Here is a 21,154-nt window from a genome sequence, read left to right as displayed (position 1 = left end):
TCATTTACGAAAACCCGGTATATCCGATATCGGCGTTGATTGGCAATTAGGTTACACCGAAAGTTTTTTTTAAAAAAAACTGAAGAATTAAAGCAAAATTTTGTGTCTCAAAAATACGTGTAATGAGAAAATAGGATTTAATAGAATGAAAATATGATTTTGAATAACACGTATATTTGTAAACATCGCGAGGCAAAGTTATGTACTTCCAATTTGAATGTAAAATCTCATGACTGATTTATCCACACAACACTAACACTCCACTATCACCCCCCAAAATTTCCTCAAACACTCCATAACATTTTTCACAATTTATGCTCACTTTGGCTATAAATATACCCTTATACCCCCGAAATACGTACTTACAAGCCCCGATGGAAAATTCTGGATAAAGGTCCAGAGGGAGACTGGCAATCGGAAGATAGGCCAAGATCCTTACGGGCTGTAGAGCCATGGGTTATTTATTATTATTATTATTATTACGTCCAAGGGAACTTCTCGGGCGCCTCCCTTATGTAGTTGCAAAACCTTATTTCTGATTATATAAGCGTGGCTATTGTTTTAAAAAAGCTAAGGTAAGATATTGCTGTTACTTTGATGTCATTATTCAGGTATTAAACAATCGTGGAACGAGTCCGCCTGGGTTCAGTCTCTGGGTTCTCGACCTGTATAGGACACTAAGGGAATCCACCTCGTCCGAGTGAACATTTTATCTTGAGCCGCTTCTGTAAACAGTAAACGACACCTGCATATAATAACAGACTAAAAATTATTGTAAGAAAGGTAGTTTACAACTTTATGACAGCACACATGCTATGGAAATATTTACTAATCTACCGCTGAAGCAATTATTTAGCATATGCTGTTACCTTTAAAATATCGTTTCACCTTATTCTTAAACATTGCCGAAGCATTATTGTCACTTTTTCTTTCTGCTCTGCTTGAGTTGCTGGCCACGGTGTCATTCATAGGTGGCAGCATTGAACGCTCAGGGACGGAATCTGCAACGCGAGGCGGGTGACATCTAGTAGGGAAACAAGGAAGTATAATAAGGAACAAATACGCAACCTCTAGTAGATGTAATTACGCAAGATTCTAATGAGTTTTCTTCACTACGAGCTTCTGATAATTTTACTTGAATATTGACATGAAATACAAGAGAAACGACAATGCAAAAAGTCCATCTTCAGAACTGAAATGAAGAAAAGGGTGGAAATACGACATGTAAGAAAAAGATGAAGCAGTATTAGCGAAGCTAATCAACGCAACTCGTTTCAACATTTCAGGAAAAAAAGGGGGTTCCACCAAAATTCTTGAATGACATTATTGACATAACATACAGATCGCAAGAATGACAATTTGCTAGTAAACTGGATAAATACGTAGGTGATCTGTTTTCTAATATATACCAAAAATAGACCATTACAAACTCCTGATTTACAGCTAAACTCTATCCTATTCTTACACTATATATGTTTCGATGCAACTATTGAGATTATCAATTTGATTACTTGATTTATAACCCATAGCAAATAACCCATGGCCCGACAGCCCTCGAAGTTCCTTGGATTATCTCCCGACTGCCAGTCTCCCTCCCACAATTCTATATATAGTTCAAATCACAAACACCTTCTGTAAACAAAACCACCTGCATGCAGAAAGCATTGCAAACTCATAGAAGTAAAATAATCTACACGAAAATCCAGCGTTGTTACAGGATTCATTACGTAAGGTAAAACAATGGCAAATTTGTAGTATGGGATACGCTGCCGCAAATGACGTCTCACTTTAAACCCAATGCTCTTTCTTTTGCACTTATTGCTTCACCTTTATGGTTAACTCTTTGCACCAGTAATCATTTCCCATAAATTTGGCTTCTTTCTTGCATGCGAATTGAATATATTTTACTTGCATTTTTTTAGACAAAATGATATAACATGGTAATGTATATTTCTAAGGATGATATAGATAGGAGTGTATTTGAAATTTGTTTGTAGATTTTATGTAAATTGTATCTTATGTAAATAAAATATATAATGGGCATAAACAGCCATATGCATTGCTGTAAGTCCAATAAATATATTGATGATGATGATGATGAAAACAAGACAAAGAAAGTTCGTAAATTTATTGCGGTTGGAAACTTTGACAAGCATCCTAAAACGTTTTTTGTTCCGCCAAATATAGTGCACTTCGTAAAATAACTTGGTGACATGGCAAGGCAAGATAAGTGTGAACATTTTGTAGTAGTATGCATTGCAACTTTCAATGAGCTTAGAGATTTGTGTACATAATGATATTTTATAACATTGGTTATTTTCTAAAAATAATCATGTGAACAGCAAGGAAGTAGTGCAACTTAGTAATATTGCCTGACTTGTCCTTAGAAAAATAACATGCCGAGTTCTATGCGTGCGGGAAAGTCTCCGTGTTCTCCGAGTTTGTTTACAAAACACCAGCAAGGACAGCCTTTGAAAAGGGGTGAGAAACAGATTTTACTGAATATTTATGTAACGTTCTGTCAGTGGTATCCTGAGAAACCAGTAAATGAAGTGGTTAAGTTGGTATCCCAGTGCAGTGGTGTGTCAGTGTCTGCAGTTTTGAGGGTTATGAAAGAGAGAATGACTCTTATATAAAATGAATAGGTGCGGCGAACTATGAGTGTAACAGCAGATGATTGCGGTCATGGATCAGCTGACGCGGAGTGATACATCGAATCGGTGAGACCGTTTGTTTACAGAAGGTCTCAGGGTTGGTGATTTAGACCTTAGAGGTGTGGATTTCTTCAACCGGTAAGGGGGTAACGTGTGGTCAGCACATCGAACCCCCAGCCGTTATAGGAGATATCCGTGACCGGGTTACGCTACTCACTCGTAACTCCCCAAATTCCTCACGATGGTGAGTTGCCACCAGTCCTATACACAGGCCGAGCACCCAGAGACTGAACCCATCAAAAATTCCAAGATAGAAGTTAATTTTTATTAGCAGCGAGTCATTCAAATACGACCTAATGACAATGCATATATTGTCATATTTTCTATAAACTGAAGGGGCAAGGCAGTGGTGCAGTGGGCGCTCCCGCAAACCCTGCAATGCGGGGGAGAGGAGGGGCGAAGTGTTGGGGCCCTGTAATGTTCTCTCCCTATGCCCCTGAAATTTTATATACTGCCATAACTTCAGCAGAACGAAACAGAAATTTGGTTCGCAGTAACATATCATACGATGATGTATAAGCAGGAGTGTGCTGACTCAGTCAGAGGGGACCAGACAACTTGACATACGGGTTCCTTCCAAAATGCAGAATTAACTTATTTGCTCGCAGGTGGCCGGATCAGATCGATAGGAAAAAAATCTTATCTCATAACCTTATAGCTACATAAACGTATAATGTAAATGTATAGTGTGCCAATTATCTAGTTATGAATCCAGTAGAAATATTCAGTTCTTCAACTAGTCGATGCCTTACTAAAAATCATCCCTTGCACTACAGCCCATGAAGGGCCTAGGCTTACCTACCAACTGCCGGTCTCCCTCCCACGCTCTCCTTCGTCACCTCTAAGCATGGAGATCTTCAACCAATATTAGAACAGTCGGGGGGTCAGCCCGACATATCCCCAGCCGTTATAGTAGGTGTATGTGACCGGATTACGCTCACTCACTCGGAGCTCCCAAATTTCCTCACGATGGTGAGTTGCCAGCGGCCCTATACACAGGCCGAAAATTCACAGAGACTGAACCCAGGATTGAACCCATGCCATCCCGCAGCCGCTGTCCAAAGCAAGGTATCTTAGACTGTACAGCCACGGAGACTGGTATGCAATAAACAAACTCAGTAATTCATGAACTCTTATCACTAATATTAGTAATAATATATAATTAATATATATATTATAATAATAACCCGTAAGAGCCTTGGCCGATCTCCCGACTGCCAGTCTCCCTCCCACAATCCTATCTAGAGGTGTGGAAATCTTCAACCAGTAATGGGATGACATGGGGTCAGCATGTCGAACCACTAGCCATTATAAAAGATATCCATGACAAGGTTCCACTACTCACTAGTAGCTCCCCAATTTCCTCACGATGGTGGGTTGCCACCGGTCCTATTAATACATGTGATATTTAAAATGTAACTTTCCAAAAAAAAATAATTTCAAGAGGGTCCAAAGTCTTTATTATTATTTATTTATTATTTATTACACCTATAACAGAGCTTTCGCTCCAATTACAATAGGCTTGCATATATACATATTTTAAACAATTAAAAAATTATAATTCCAACAATACAATACAATACAATAACAATAGAAGAAAAAGGAGAGCAAAACTACAATAATGGTTTCATAAAAAAGACACCAGCATAGGTATTCTAGAGAACATAAATCCAAAAGTGATATTCACTGAGGTAGAACAAGGTACATATCTATATACAGACTGAGGCATTTATAACTATGCACATGCAAATACTCATATATAAACAAATATACACACATACAAGCAAATTGTATTTATAAACATACCCATATACACAGAAAACATCTATAATTATTTATTATTTATTCATGATTCATGACCTTCTTCGAAGGACAGACAGGAATTGCATGAATGGCATAGCAAAATCCAAGTCTCCACCGTTTCTGACTATTTCATTATGTTTAATACATAGTCTTAGAATGGGGGAATTCTGGTGTTCTGTTGAATTGGATTTACTGTAATAAAAAGGCTGCCTGAACCGCAACATGTCCTTCTTAGCATTAAATTTTAATGTTTGGAGGAGACTTGGACTGTCAACCAGCCCGTTGACTAACTTATATAAAAATAATTGATGAGATATTACTCTCCTTTCGTACAGAGGTGTAACATTGAATTCTCTGAGTAATTGTTTATATGATACCTGATCCTGAAAAGATGATCTTTTGTGTTTTTTGTAATATAAGTAACGCACAAATTTCTTCTGAATTATTTCTATTTTCTTGCTATTACATTGAGTGTGAGGTGACCAGACTACACTTGCGTATTCTAATTTGGTTCGAACAAGGCAATTAAAAAGGCTTGTCAGAGCTCTTTCATTATGCATGTCTTGTGAACTTCTAATTAGAAACCCTAACGTTCTGTAAGCATCATTACAAATCTGATCAATGTGTGTTCTAAAAGATAATTTATTATTTAATGTAACTCCTAAGTCATTTATCTGATTTACTCTTTGTAATGCACGGTTGTTCATTGTATACTGATAAATATTAGGTCTGATTTGCCTGGAAAAAGTTATTGCAAAACATTTTGTGACATTAAAGTTTAGTTTATTTTCTATGCTCCATCTTTGTGCATTTTCCAAGTCTTTTTGTAACTTATGTGCATCATTTGAATCTTTCATTACTTTATACAATTTTAAGTCATCAGCAAAAAGTAAGCATTTTGAGTATTTAAAAATTGTGGGTAGATCATTGATGTATAATAGAAAGAATAATGGTCCAAGATTGGAGCCTTGCGGTACACCAGAACAAACTTTGTAAGTGTATGACTTAGCTTGATTGTATGCTACAAATTGCATTCGATTGCATAGGTAAGAAGATATTAACGTAAGAAAGTTATGAGAGAGACCAAACTTAGACAATTTACTTAACAATACATCGTGGTCAAGAGTATCAAAGGCTTTGGCGAAGTCCATATATATTGCATCAACAGAATTCCTATCATCAAGGGAATCGGATATACTCTGTGTGAAATTGACCAAATTAGTTGAAGTAGACTTTCCAGGACAAAATCCATGTTGATCTATTGATATATAAGGTTTAACATGGTTGAATATCCTGTTATATAGTATATATTCAAATATTTTTGAAGGAGCCGAGATTAGAGAAATGGGTCGGTAATTTGTAATTTCGCATGGGTCTCCCTTTTTTAGAACAGGACAAATTTTGCTGATTTTCCAAAGATCAGGAAAAATTTGAGTTTTTAAAACAATATTATAAATATAACACAAAGGGGTGCATAATAATTCGGCACAACCTTTGAATATGTATGTTGGCAATTGATCAGGACCACTGGATTTGGTTGATTTTAGTTTTTTTATGGCTTCATTGCATTCTGCGTCGGTGATTGAATCTACCACCAGCGACTGAGATACTATCATGTCAGAGGGTTCAATAATGTTATATGTTGAAGGATTTGAAGCATACACTGTTTGAAAATATTCAGCAAAACCATTAGTAATTAATACGTTCGTTTCCAATCTATTACCCTTATACATCATATAGGCTAGTTTCCTATTCGTTTTTTTCTTATTTCTTATAAAATTCCAAAATGGTTTAATGTTACTTATTAAATTGTTCTCTATTTCTGATACATATGTTTTATATGCTATATTTATCATTCTTTTTAGTTTTCTACGTAATTCAGCAAATTTAGTTTGATAGTAGTCTGAATATTTCATCTTTCTTCTGTATGTTTCTTTTTCTTTTAAGTTTCTTATTATATCAGATGTAAACCAACATGGGTAAGAACGTTTTTTACATATTGATATTTTCGGCACATATATGTCTATCACACCATTAATTACCTTGTAAAAATAGTCTAAGGCTTCATTGGGATTCTTGTAAGTAGCTAAATTGTCCCATTTTTCATTTTCCAAGTGTTTGTACATATTGTAGAAGTCAGCCCTTGCATAATTGTATACAGTAACTGGATTTGATTTAACACTAGTAACCTTTTTGTTTAAAAAGACCTGAATATGTAGTGACGGGTGGTGGTGGTCTTCCTCAAGCAACGGGTGTAAATTTCTAGTAAGATTCATGCTATCACTTATATTTGTCAATAGTAAATCTAGGGTTTTCCCATTTTTATTTTTAACATGATTGACAGATTTAAAATTTCCCATTGATAAAAAATTAGCAAGAGAAATACTAATAGGTCCACCTTCCAATAAATTATATTGATCATCTATTATCGTGGTAATATTAAAATCACCAACAATAATTACTTTAGAACTATGCCGGTTAGCAATCTCCTCAACAAATTCAAAAAAATCCTGATACTTCTTAATTGGTGATTTTGGTGGAAAATATACTGATAAAAAGAAGTAGCTTGTATGTTCAAATATAAATTTGATACATACTATTTCTACATATTCTATAGTCATTTTAAATTGCTCAACAGAATATTTGTTTGCTACAGCAACCAAGACACCACCCCCTCCCTTATGGACCCGATCTTGGCGATAAACATTGTATCGGTTATCTATGAGCTCGCCATCGTATACACCCACATTTAACCAAGTTTCTGTTAGTGTGATTATATCATAATTTTCGAGGGATATACTAGAGTATAATTTATGTAATTTTGTATTTAACCCTCTAACATTCTGGTAATAGACAGATAGTTCACTAGTATCTGAAAAATAGTTGTCGGTTTCGGCCATACCTTTATTTCAAGTTGATGACATCATTTATTGAATTTAATATATGGACCACCAAATCATTAGCTCTCTTTCTCAACTTAACATTACCAGACCAATCATTATTATTGATATTTTTAATGATTTTTATGCTAACAAGACCAGTCAGAGACACAAAATTATGCAATTCCATTTCAATTTGATTCCCCTGTGTCAAATCATGAGTCGACTCAATAATAGACGGAATATTAAAGTCTCCAATTATTATAATTTTACAGCTACATATATTAAACATATCTTCTACAAATGCATAAAATGTTTGATAAGCTATAACATTTGACTTTGGCGGGAAGTATACACAAATTACAATTAAAGAGTAAATTTCAAGCCCAATCTTAATGCATACAATCTCAACATTTTCAATATTAACGTCTATGTTTCTTACATAATAATTACTTTTTACAGCCATTAAAGCACCTCCACCCCTTTTATCCATTCTATCCTGACGAAAAATTACATACCCATTATCGCTAAATTCAGAGTCCGTTACATTAGCCTTAAGCCAAGTTTCAGTTATGGCAATTATGTCATAATTGTTCGCTAACACGCTCAGATACATATCCGTTAGTTTAGTATTTAAGCCACAAACATTTTGATAATAAAATGACAAATTTGTATGACTCGCCATTCTAAACAAGAGCACGAACATCATGCACTGAATTAAGTATATGTACCCGAGAGTCATTTGCTGCTTTTCTAAGTTTTATATTGCCTGCCCAGTCAATCCAAAGAAAAGCATAATTTCTTTCATTTTTAAGTTTTCTAGCCTCATTGAATACACTCCTCCTTAGCGGTGTTAAATTACAATTAATATATACAGGCCCCCCCTGATTCAGACCGAGGTCCCTACAGTGTAACGTCCTTTTTACTTTACGTCTACGAAGAACTTCATCTCTGACGTCCCTCTTTACAAATTTAATTATTATACCAGGTACATTTTGATTTGATGATTTCAATCTATGACAACAATCAATCATGTTGTCTTCAAGTTTTACATCCAAAGCCTGACCTACATTCTTAACAATATTTACTACATTTTCGTTTTCACTAGTTGGGACCCCAAGTATTTCCAAAGTGTTCCTTCTACCGTACTGGTCCAGTTCATCCAACTGTAATTCTAAAGTTCCTATTTTCTTCTGTAATCTGGCATTATCGCTTCTTAAATCGTCTATTACCTCCATACATTTCTTCAATTCAACGCTTTGACACTTTAATAGATTGGCGTTCTCGTCTAATTTTTCATGAGCTAAATTCAGTGATTTCCCAATCTCATCCTCCACCGTTTTATTACTTCTCCTTATTACATTTATTTCCTCCTTTATATCTAACAAAAGACGATACATCTCATCATGGGTAGGATGATGATCATCAGAAACCACGGGTGTTCCATCACCAATACTACCTCGGCGAGATTTTACACACACATCGCAGATCCATGATTGTTCCATAGAACGCATAAATTTAATGTCATCCTCTTTTAAATTCACACAGGCGCTGTGATAAATATTATTGCAGGTCTTACACTGAATCTTTTGAAACATATCCTGTCGCACCACCGTTTTGGAACATTTTCCACAAACCCCCATCTTATCGGTGTTGAGTCAGTGTCCGGTTAGAAAATAATTTATCACACTTGGTGACCTAGCAACACTGCGGTTAGAGCCAACAAAATCTAAATTGAGTTGGCAATTCTGAGTCCAACCCCGTTTGTTTACATTGTCATTCACCAACTAGAAAATACATCTACTACTGTATATAAGCCAAATATTTGTAATTATTTTTATAAATAAGTGCTCATGCGTACTTACTGTTCTTCGCAAGCATGATATAAACTCACAGATTGCACTAGAATCACTTAAATAACATATAAACACCGGACACGAAACAGTCGCCGTTATCGCTGAACCATCGTTGCCAACCAACAAAATATACAAATAAGAGCTGAAATAAATTTCCCACATTGTCCACACCTGTTAAGAGTCCATAAAATCAGTAGGAGGTGAGGTTCTTGTACCTGTCTTTCAAGATTAGTCCCCCTTCTATTTACTTCTAGATTCCAATTGACCTTGTGATGCTGGGTTAACACCGGCAATCTAGAGGTCTAATTCAACCCCTGCCCCCAAAACTGAAATGCTAAGTTTGCTTGAATATATTACTCACACTATTAGTATTAGAAGGTGAATTGTGCTTCTCTTTTGTTGCATCTTGGCCGGAGTAACCAGGGGATGGCTGAAACTGCACCTACCTCAAAGTCAAAACGGAAGCATTTGCTGTCCTTTAAACAAATTCTTACAAACAGTATTTTTGTAATATTTGTGTGTACTATACGTAACTTAATTTTTAAAAAATCGTATTGCTCAAAAAATACAAAAGAAAGATCCTTGCTATGCCACTGTGCTGAACTAAAAGGAAATATTTCAAATTTCTTCTCCCAGTTATTTATCCGAGATTCTGGCCATCCAGATACTACTACACTGATATATAAGGCAACAACAAAAAATGGGGGGTAGCTAAACAGGGCAGGTGGCAACCCACCATCGTGAGGAAATTGGGGACCTACGAGTGAGCAGCATAACCCGGTCTTGGATATCTCCTATAACGGCTGAGGATTCGATATTCTGACCCCATGTCACCCCATTACCGGTTGAAGATCTCCAGAGCTCTAGGTAGGATTGCGGGAGGGAGACTGGCAGTCGGGAGATAGGCCAAGTCCCTACGAGGGCTGTTGCGCAATGGGCTATTTAAACATAATACGTACTTATATCTGTGTCTGGCATCATCAATGGTACATGATATTCTTGATCTTTGTTCACTAAGGGGTCCCCAATATTTTACTGCAGTGGGCCACAGAAAACTGCACTATGCCACTAGGGTACAGTGAGACAAACACTTCTCTGGCCCACCCCATACAGAACACAAATATCCATGAATGTTCAGTGGACATCAATAGAATATCCTGCAAGGATATGTTTTAATTCTGTGAATCATTTTTGGATATTTTAGGCATTCAGTAGATCATTTTTGGAGATTTTGCAGATAATTTTTGGACATGTTTTGGTTGACTTTTGCGACATATTTTGGACACCAGTGCAACTTTGATCACACGTATGTTTCTTTTTCTATTCTGAATAAAATCTTTTCTGCCTTTTTTTTGGCCTTTCTACATTGAACGGGACGTTATCTGAATGTTTTTATTTCACTGTGGATAAGGATATATTCTGCACCAGTACCTCCTGGATGGCATAGTGGTAACACCATTACCTTATAATTAAGTGGTCCCAGGTTTGATACCCGGTGGAGGTATATAGTGGTTCAGATCTCACTTTAAACCGTAGGCCCACTCCCGATTAACTTATCTGTGCATAAAGTAGACTTCAAACAAAAATTCAATATTCTGGACCATAATTAGACCTAATCTGGATATTATCCTCATATAAATTGCATATACTTAGAACAAGTATATGTATTTTTGTCAGTTTTCGAACAACACGTGGACACCGTATAGCCCATGAATATCCAGGACAGGATTGGAGCTCCTCTGGATATCTCATGGATGCCCTGATTATCCAAGATAGGATAGCCTGTGTATATTCAGAGCTATTTATACACATTATCTATAGATCTGATCTGAACATTGTGGATATCCCTTGGATATACTGTATGGGACGTTGGCCTTTTAGCATTGCCACTGTTGGGAATGAATCCAATAGGTTCCCTTTTACCCAAACAAAGTTGAGGGAGGAAATATCTATACAAACCCACTGAAAAAATACTCACCCAAGGCTCCAAAATAATTGTCCGTCATATCGCATTTTTGTGCTTTTAAGTTAAAAATGTCAGTTCCATTCATAAGTGTAGCCAAAGTGGAGCTAAAGTCTCTCCCAGAGTCTATAATAGTTGTTAAGGCTTGGCTGGACCTTTGGGCAACATCAGGCAAACTGTTTGTGAAAATTCATTTCCTTTCGTAAAACTGCTTTGATATTCCAAAATCTGAAAAATTAAATCTGCTTCGAATTCCTTCTAAAGCATTCACATGAACCTTCGTGTGGTTTGCTTTCACAATTGCCTAGATATTCACAATACTTTCCCATGGTTATGTAAGCCAATTTGTGCCAATGAGGATGAATAACTATTATATGAAATTGATGAAAGCACACTCATAGCCCAGAAATCAACCTGGAAACTTCAGTGGCAAGATTATGAGTCAACCATTTATTGAAGTTACTGGGGCAGCTATTTTTTTTAATATTACGAGGGGGTATCAAAAAGTTTTGCCTGTTGAGGTATAATTTGTTTAATAATGGAAAGATTAAAACAATGAGCATACATATAGTTTGCCTGTAGTGTCCTCTACTCAGAGTTACCCTTCCACACAGTTGCCATCACGTTCGATGCATTTGTGCCAGCGTTTTATCCAGTCCTCAAAACCAGTTTGGAAAAAATCCACAAAACACTCCCTGCCCCACCGTTTAGAGCCGTTTTAACCTCCTGTAGGTCATAGAATCTCATGCCATGAAGTGCAGACTTAGCTCAGACTTAAGTAGTTAAGTTCAAAGTGGGAGAAACCAAAAGTGTGGACATGACAAGGAGTTGCAAGCCATCAACGTCGTTGACCGACGACAACTGCCACAGGGATGATGAGCTCATTTGAGAGGATAGACGCATAATCATCCAGGAAATTTCTGTAGCAGTGCACATGTCCTATGGGCCAGCTCATCCAATGATTGAGAGTTTCGGATACCATAAAGTCTGAGCTAAGTCTGTGCTTCGTGGCACGAGATTCGATGACCTACAGGAGGTTAAAACAGCTCTGAACAGTGGTGAAAGGGTAACTCTGAGTAGAGGACACTACAGGCAAACTATATGTATGCTCATTGTTTCAATCTTTCCATTATTAAACACATTATACCTCAACAGGCAAAACTTTTTGATATTCCCCATTGTTCTGTGTGTGATCAGGTGAAAAAAACTATTTGCTTAGGGCTTAGACAATACACATTCCTATGTATCTGTATTGGTTGGATTTTATTTACCAATAACAGATGATACTTTTCAGGAGTATTGTTCTTTTGTGGGGTTGGCATAAATGCTATGAGACATTCTCACAATTTAATTATCCTGGATATTATGCAAAATTCAATGTCTTCATTTATACTACACCAATATTGTGTGAAAAACTGGATTTTGTGAACAGTTATTTTAATATTCTGATGTAAACTCTGGTAATTTGGGACACCACGCTTCACACACACCAAGGTATGTCCGTAGTAAATTTTATTACATTGCAACCATTACTTTGATTTCTATGGCCGCGGTGGCTCAGTCGGTAACGCGTCTGACTACCATGCTCAAGGTCCCGGGTTCGATCCCCGGCCGGTTCAAATCCGGGAACTTTTCTAACGGTGGAAGCGGGCCCGGCGCCCACCCAGCGTAGAATAACATGGGTACCTGGGGGAAACCCTGGGGGGTAAAGGCGGTCAGGGGCATGATGCTGATCACATCACCCCCACTCACGACCGGATCAAGAAAGTGTGGGGCGTTACCCCCACACCCCCTATACGCCTTCATGGCGTGGTGCTATGCACAGGGGAACACTTTACCTTTTTTACCTTTTTTTTTTTACTTTGATTTCTATATGCGAAAATCTGGGGCCGAGAGCGAGTGAGACACCCTGTGGTACGCCACAAATATTAATCAATATTTTGAGCATATTTTAAATTATACAATTTTCAAGCATTAGAGGGCAAAAGGTTTAACCTGGCATGGTTCCCGCCAAAATATTCTGTTTTGTTTGCAGGACGTTGATGTCACTGATTTCGGCGCAAGCGAGCAAACGTGGCAACAGGCCGGGCTGCGAGCGATCATTTGGGGGTGCAAGCACAGATGTCTCCACGCCACCAGAACATTCACATCCTTGACAACGTGGCAACAAAGGACATGCGAAGGAAGCGGTGACCCCTAGTAGGCGGAGGACAAAACACGTGCTGTCTCCAAGGATTCTGCTAATGGTTGAAAACACTCGCGTGATGCTCTGGAAAGTCGGCTAGCAGAAGGAAATCTACAGTTTGGGGCGAACTGTGCCAGATTAAACCTTCTGCCCTAAAGTATTGGTATTGGTGGAAACGGTAAGAGCATGAACATCTGTAGGGATATAAGCTTAGCCCGAATTATTCCCCAATGATTTGACTGAACGGGCAGAAATTTTTGGATCTCCAAATCCAGAACCAAGAAACCTTATCTGCATCTCAGAAGTAAATTCAGAGTTCAGTTAATAATCAGGACCCAGAGATTTCAGGATGCGGATCTAGCAATACCTAGTGTTGGCCGCATTATTGTGCAATTCCTATATATGATACTGTTGTAAGTTCATTACATAAAATACAGATGGAAGGTTTCTTTTTGACATTACTCATCACATTAAGAGAGATATCAACAGGGCGATCAACAAGGCAGTTTCATTTCAGCAGAGACCAAGCACGGATAACAGTGTGGCCCTTAGAAGGGCTGATTCTTTACAACCAAGAGAAAACGAACATGAGGATGAGGCCCTTACAAGGACCGATACTGCACTGCCCAACCCTTCTACCAGTAGCAACACAGGACAGGAATGCCCTACTGTAAAGGTTTTACCATTCGTAGGACACACCTCCGGGAAGTTAAGCAGAATTCTAGCCAGGATCGGGGTGAAGACCATTCACAGGTGCCACTGAAAACCAAGGCCCTACTCCGTTCAGTCAAAGATGACCTGGAACACAGTATTCCAGGAGGATACCGAATACCCTGTGAGTGTGGGACACCATACATAGGCCAAACAGGACCCACCATTGAGCAGCGGCGGAATGAACATCAACGTAATATCTGATTATTCCAACCGGAAAAGTCAGGACTTACGGAACACAGCATCACCGAGGGACACAGAACTGTATTTGCCGACACCAAAATAATGGCTAAATGTGCTGGTTACTGGGACCGACGGGTAAAGGAAGCCATAGCCATATCACAGAAAAGCACCAATCACCAGCCAATGATAACACCAGGATCCAGAGAGAGCTAATAGGAAGACAGAATCCAAACTCCGCCACATGGCGGACGAGATCAGCTGTGTGTAGTTTCGTGCGGAATTTCACCTCCACATTTCTCTAGCAAAACCTAACATTTGAATTTGTGCTATGGACTAAAATATAGCCAGAGTCCCACTGACTCATGTGAGCAACAAACTCTGTCAAATTGGAAGCGGGGTACCACAAAAAGAAGCTTTTTTACAATTACGAGACATCGCATTTTCCCGAGGAACACTCTTCTCAAGCGGTGACCACGATCTTCCGACTCACGTCAGTGTTGCTGCCTTCGGACGAGAATGACCTCCAAGAAGAAAAACAGCAGCAGCCTGGACAAGAGATGCAGCCTCTTGGAGGCAACTCTCAGCAAGTTGGACTCCAAAGTGTCGGAAGCTTTGAAGTCCTTGCCACCTCCTCAGTCCACGGAAAAAACGGCCACAGCAGAGACAACTCCAAGCAGCACCATCTTGGAATTCCTCCAACAAGATATAAAAGGTAAAGGTAAAAGGTAAAGTGTTCCCCTGTGCTTAGCACCACGCCATGAAGGCGTATAGGGGGTGTGGGGGTAACGCCCCACACTTTCTTGATCCGGTCGTGAGTGGGGGTGATGTGATCAGCATCACGCCCCGGACCGCCTTTACCCCCCAGGGTTTCCCCCAGGTACCCATGTTATTCGACGCTGGGTGGGCGCCGGGGCCGCTTCCATCGTTAGAAAAGTTCCCGGATTTGAACCGGCCGGGGATCGAACCCAGGACCTTTAGCATGATAGTCAGACGCGTTACCGACTGAGCCACCGCGGCCAACAAGATATAAAGGAGCTTAAAGACCAGATACTGGAGCTGCGTTCGGACATGGACAGCTTTCACAACAGAATGCTGTCTCAGGAGGAAGCAATAGACGCTGCTAAGCAGTACAGTAGAAGAAACTGCCTCCTCCTCCACGGCTTCTCGGAAACGCCAGACGAAGATACGATGAAGGTTGTCATGGACACTTTGTCCACGAAACTTGGCATCAGTCTCGGTGCCTCCGATGTGGATTGCCTCACCCCAAACGTATTCGTACGTCGGCCAAAGTTGTACAGCAGGGTCACCGTCCGATCATCGTGAAGTTCCTGAGGTACCAAACTCGGGTGCACGTGTGGAGGGCCAAGAGGAAACTCAAAGGAAGCAGCCTCCTGATAACAGAATCCCTGATGGCAACGAGGCAGCAACTTCTCCACCGTGCCAAGGAGACGTTCGGGGTGAGGAGCTGCTGGACGTCCGATGGCCGGATCATCATCCAGGGCAGCAACGGCAGGACAAGCATCAACACAACTCGCAAGTTCGAATCTCTCCTACAGTGCTAAGGTGAAGCAGCAAACAGCAACGACTGAAGCGAAACGAAAGCGAACGAAGGACATCTCATAAATCGAGACGTCCCAGCCCGTGAATCACCCCTGAGATTCTGCAGGGAATGTCCCGTAGGGATGCAGCTTACAGGCGGTATAAGTCCGCACTCAAAGCAAACCTGCAATCAGTACATGATTATTTCGAAGAATACCGCATTCTTCGGAATCGGTGCATGCAGGAAATACTAAAGAGAAAGTCTTGCTTTGCGGGACAACTATTAAACTACAGATCACAGCCAAAATGGCTGTGAAATAAACTTAAAATGTTCGGCGTTGGGAAAAAATATGATAGTAATGAAATTGTTGGTATCTCCACAGAAGAACTAAATGGCCACTTCCAAAACATATCAGGTATAAATCCTGAAATTAAGAAACGTACAATCGACTCCATAAGTGTTCATAAAAGCAACAACAACAATAGTTTTGATTTCTCTTTTATAACGCATGCAAAGGTCCAAACTACAATTAATAAAATCAAATCCAATGCAACTGGAGCAGACGAAATTTCAATTAACATGTTAAAATATATCGCTACCCACATCTCACCCGCAATTGGAGATATTTTCAACACATCCCTGTACACTGGCACATTCCCAAGCATTTGGAAACTTGCTCACATACACCCCCTGGCTAAAATCACCAACCCAGTAAGCGCTGAAGATTTTCGACCGATCAGTATTCTCCCAACTTTGTCAAAAGTATTTGAAAACATCGTTCACGAGCAAATTTCTAGCTATGTGCAATCAAAAAAATTGTTAAACCCCTTCCAGTCCGGTTTCCGCCCACATCACAGCACCAGCACAGTGCTCATTAAAGTGGTGGATGATATAAGGTCGGCGATGGATAAGAGATATTTGACAATGCTAGTTCTCCTCGATTACAGCAAAGCCTTCGAAACCGTAGACCACGATATCCTTCTGGCGAAATTGTCATCTTATTTCAACTTTTCCCAACCCGCTCTTGACTGGGCTCGCTCATATTTAGCAGCCAGACAGCAACGCACATTCGTTTCTGCCAATAAGTCGTCGTGGCTGCCAACGAATTGCGGTGTACCCCAAGGTAGCGTTCTGTCTCCGCTGCTGTTCTCCATGTACGTAAATGATATATCTGGAAACTTTCAATCGACAAATTACCATCTGTACGCTGATGACGTCCAATATTATTTGTCGTTCCCTAAAACAAGCATCAATATGGCCATCAAAGCCCTAAACGCTGATATTATGAACATCTGCAAGTGGTCTCAGGCAAACGGCCTGCGAGTAAATGCTGAGAAAACTAAATGTATTTTAATTGGCTCAGGTCAGCTCATTTCCACAACAGAGAAGTCCTCCATCCCTGACATTCTTGTCGAAGGAAACCCCATTTCGTTGTCGCTTTCGGTCAAAGACCTGGGAGTCGTTGTGAACGAAAACCTCAATTTTAGTGACCATGTGAAGGCCATATGCAAAAAAATCCTACGCAGCATTACACTCGCTGTACCGCTTTAAAAATATTTTACCACAAGGAGTAAAGAATACAGTCGTGGAGTCGTTAGTTCTGTCTCAAATAGACTACTGTGACTTGACATATATTGACCTCAACGGTGAACTAGCAAGACGTCTACAGCGAATACAAAATGCATGTGTGCGCGATATTTATAATATCAAATATTTTGACCACCTGACCCCAGATTTCAAGGACCTAGGGTGGCTCGACCTTTCCACTCGCCGCTGCTTCCACGCTCTTACAGCGTTGTACAAAATAGTAAACTCATGAGAGCCGTCCTACCTACTTTCTCGATTTCAACCCCTAAGTTCAGCACACACCTTTGTCACCCATTCGAGAGACAACTCTCTGCTGGCCATCCCCTCCCACAAGATAACGTTTTATGGAAATTCCTTAACGGTCACTGCTACCAGAGCGTGGAATGACCTCCCCAACGACATAAGAAACTCGTCTTCTCTCGGCCAATTCAAATCAAAATTAACAAATCATATTCTGGAGTGAACTTACCAGTACTGAAAACAAGGAAATAAAATTAAACCTTCATGTAAACTTGTAGGACCAACACCCACCGACTTTTTCTGTAATTTGATTATGTTTGTTGCGTGTGTGTTTATGTTTTACGTGTATTTTTTTTTTACTTAGTGTGTATGTATTTTTGTTCTTATTTTTTGTTTATTGCGTCTTTCTCTTTTATTTGTTCTTGTGTTTTTTTTTGGGGTATCTTAATGTTCTTAGTTTTTATATATTTCATTTCTTGGTATCTTAATGTTTTTAGTTTTTATACCGGGTGTCCGAGAAGTGTTTGTATGAAAACAAAAATTAACTGTATCCGCTATATTTTTCATAGACATGAAAAAATAGTACCAAAATGTTCGGAAACTATTCAAGTTTTTTTTGTTTCAGATTTCTGTACCGTCGCAGTAGTGTAGCAGTGCCAGTGTCCAGCACACCGGAAATGTACACAAACCAGAAAAAGGCTGAGTGTGTCCTGTGGTTTCACGAGAGCAGGTCACAAAAAACAGTGCAGAGACAGTTTCAAACATCGTGCGTATCTGGGGTAAAGAGCCCCCTCATGAGGTGAGGAAGTCGACCATGGGCAACCCGAAGGTGAACGTTTGGTGCGCACTGCTGCATGACAGAATAATCGAACCATTCTTTTTCTGTGAGGACACCGTAACATCTGGAGTGTATCTCGACATGTTGCAATTGTTTGCTGTTCCTCAATTGCTAGAATACCACCCAGATGTTATCTTTCAACAAGACGGTGCACCGCCACATTGGAGTCTGGAGGTTTGTTCCTACCTTGAACAGACATTTCCTGGAAAATGGATTGGTCGAGATGGACCGACGGCATGGCCTGAACGATCTCCAGACATAACCCCTTTAGATTTTTCTATGGAGTTATGTGAAAGACAATGTCTACAGAACTCTTGCATCCGATCTTGCAACTCTGCAACAACGGATAACCCAAGTCATCACATCAATCTCTCCTTTGATGTTGGCTAATGCATGGCGAAAAGTTGAATTTCGACTAGATGTACTCCGTGCTACCAAGGGTGCTCACGTGGAGATTTATTGATTTCTTTCCTATTGCCAATAAAACTTGAATAGTTTCCCAACATTTTGGTACCATTTTTTCATGTCTATGTTGCATATAGCGGATACAGTTAATTTTTGTTTTCATACAAAGACTTCTCGGACAACAGAATTAGAAAATCTCAGATTTCGGTTGATACGGTTAAGAGGTGACTGCGTAGCGTAGGTTTAAATGGTCGAATATCCTGTCGAAAACCTTTCTTGCGGCCTCAAAATAAAGTGAAACGTCTGAAGTGGGCTAAGACACATCAAACATGGACATTAAGACAGTGGAAGAAAGTGTTATGGACTGATGAATCGGAGTTTGAATTGTTTGGAACAAAAAGACGATTATACGTTCGAAGAAAGGTCGGAGAACGAATGCTTGACAGTTGTTTGAGTCACACTACTAAACATGGAGGAGGTATGTCATGGTCTGGGGTGGTTTTGGAGGAGGAAAATTTGGAGATTTGGTGCAAATAAAGTCAACTATGGACAAAAATATGTACCATAATATCTTAGTACGTCATGCAGTGCCATCTGGAACGAAGACTATTGGAAAGGGATTTATATTTTAACAGTACAATGACCCAAAACACATGTCCAAACTGTGTACGAACTATTTAAAAACAAAGGAGAGGCAAAAAGTTCTCGAAGTGATGTTGTGGCCTCCACAATCACCCAATCTCAACCCGATTGAGAAGCTATGGGACGAGTTGGACAGAAAGGTTCGTATGATGGCTCCAACGAATCTTCAAAGTTTGTGGCAGTGTTTAGAAGATGCCTGGAAAAATATTGGACACAAAACACTGCAAAATTTAGTGTCTCGAATGCTGAAGTTATGTCAAGCTGTGATATGTGCTAAAGGCGGTCATATCGAAGAGAGCAAAATATAAGTTTATTTACGTTGTTTATGTTAACTAATGAACCTCTACATTTCTACTTTGTTCAAATGTGATATAATATAACATTTAAAATAAAGCTTATCTCATTTTTCAATATATTTGGTTCATTTTTGATAGTTATTACATTTGGACAAAGACTTTTGCACGCTAGTGTATATTAACACCACAATAATAAATGCAAGTCTATGCTCTAATATTAATTTATTGCAAAAAAAATCTAGAACACAGGTAATAAACCACGCTGAGAAGTATAAACTAACAATAAATCACAAAATGAGAACAATTCACGCTAACAAAAATTAATACATCTCATTGTTTAAAAATTAAATACAATCAGTTTCAGTATTTTCACAAAATAAAAATAGACTAATTACAATTTCAATGAACAAATGAAGGAAATTCATTGATTTATAACACAGTTATATTGACCAAAATATTTCTGAAGTAAATTTGAAAAAAGGGAATAAAAACAATTACGTAATTTGGTGTTTTGATGATGGAGGAAAACAATGCTCAAGTTCTTGTGTAATGTTTTTCTTTAAAAATTCATTACATGATCCGAGTTTGTGACATAAGGAAGATATGTTACCAGAGGGTACAAAATTGTGTGATTTTTAGTACTAAATAAATCATTCTTTGTATAATGTAAATAGCATATGAATAAATTTCATTTCTGGCCTCTTTCATCACTCATATCATTGCACAGTGGAAAAGACGACCGTTAAAGTGGGACAAAACTTTAAAAAGGTGGACATGATGCTGGCGACAGGAAATCTGCCATTTCTAGTTAATTAATGTGACTTTCTGATTTCAACACTCACCTACATTGGCAATGCCTGTAGTCCTTGTCAAGCTCGTCCAGCTGTATCACATTTAATGTAGCTTGTAAGAACATGTTGGGCATCTCATTCTTCCCCATATATACATTATTAGTTTACAACAGGAATGCACAACTTGCCCCTAAATATCACCAAAATATGCATATTAAAACAAAATGCAAATTTAATTAGTTATTGAAAAATGCATAATATAGCCTAGCTTTGAAATTATAGAATTAATCTAGGGATACAAAGTTAAAATTGCAGAAACTATGTGTAGATATAAATTTCAATCAATTGATTGATTGAGCTGTAGTCCATTTTATGCAGATAGAGAAATCAGGACTGATCCTACAGTTTAAAGTGGGATCCAAACCACTATGTGCCATCACCAGGTATTGAACCCAGGACCTCTGCATTACAAGGTGGTGACATCAGCACTATGCCAGTAAGGAGGCTCACATTTCATTAAA

Source organism: Lepisma saccharinum, chromosome 7, assembly GCF_977018435.1.
Source record: "Lepisma saccharinum chromosome 7, izLepSacc3.1, whole genome shotgun sequence".
Taxonomy (NCBI): domain Eukaryota; kingdom Metazoa; phylum Arthropoda; class Insecta; order Zygentoma; family Lepismatidae; genus Lepisma; species Lepisma saccharinum.
This window is presented reverse-complemented; position numbering follows the sequence as displayed.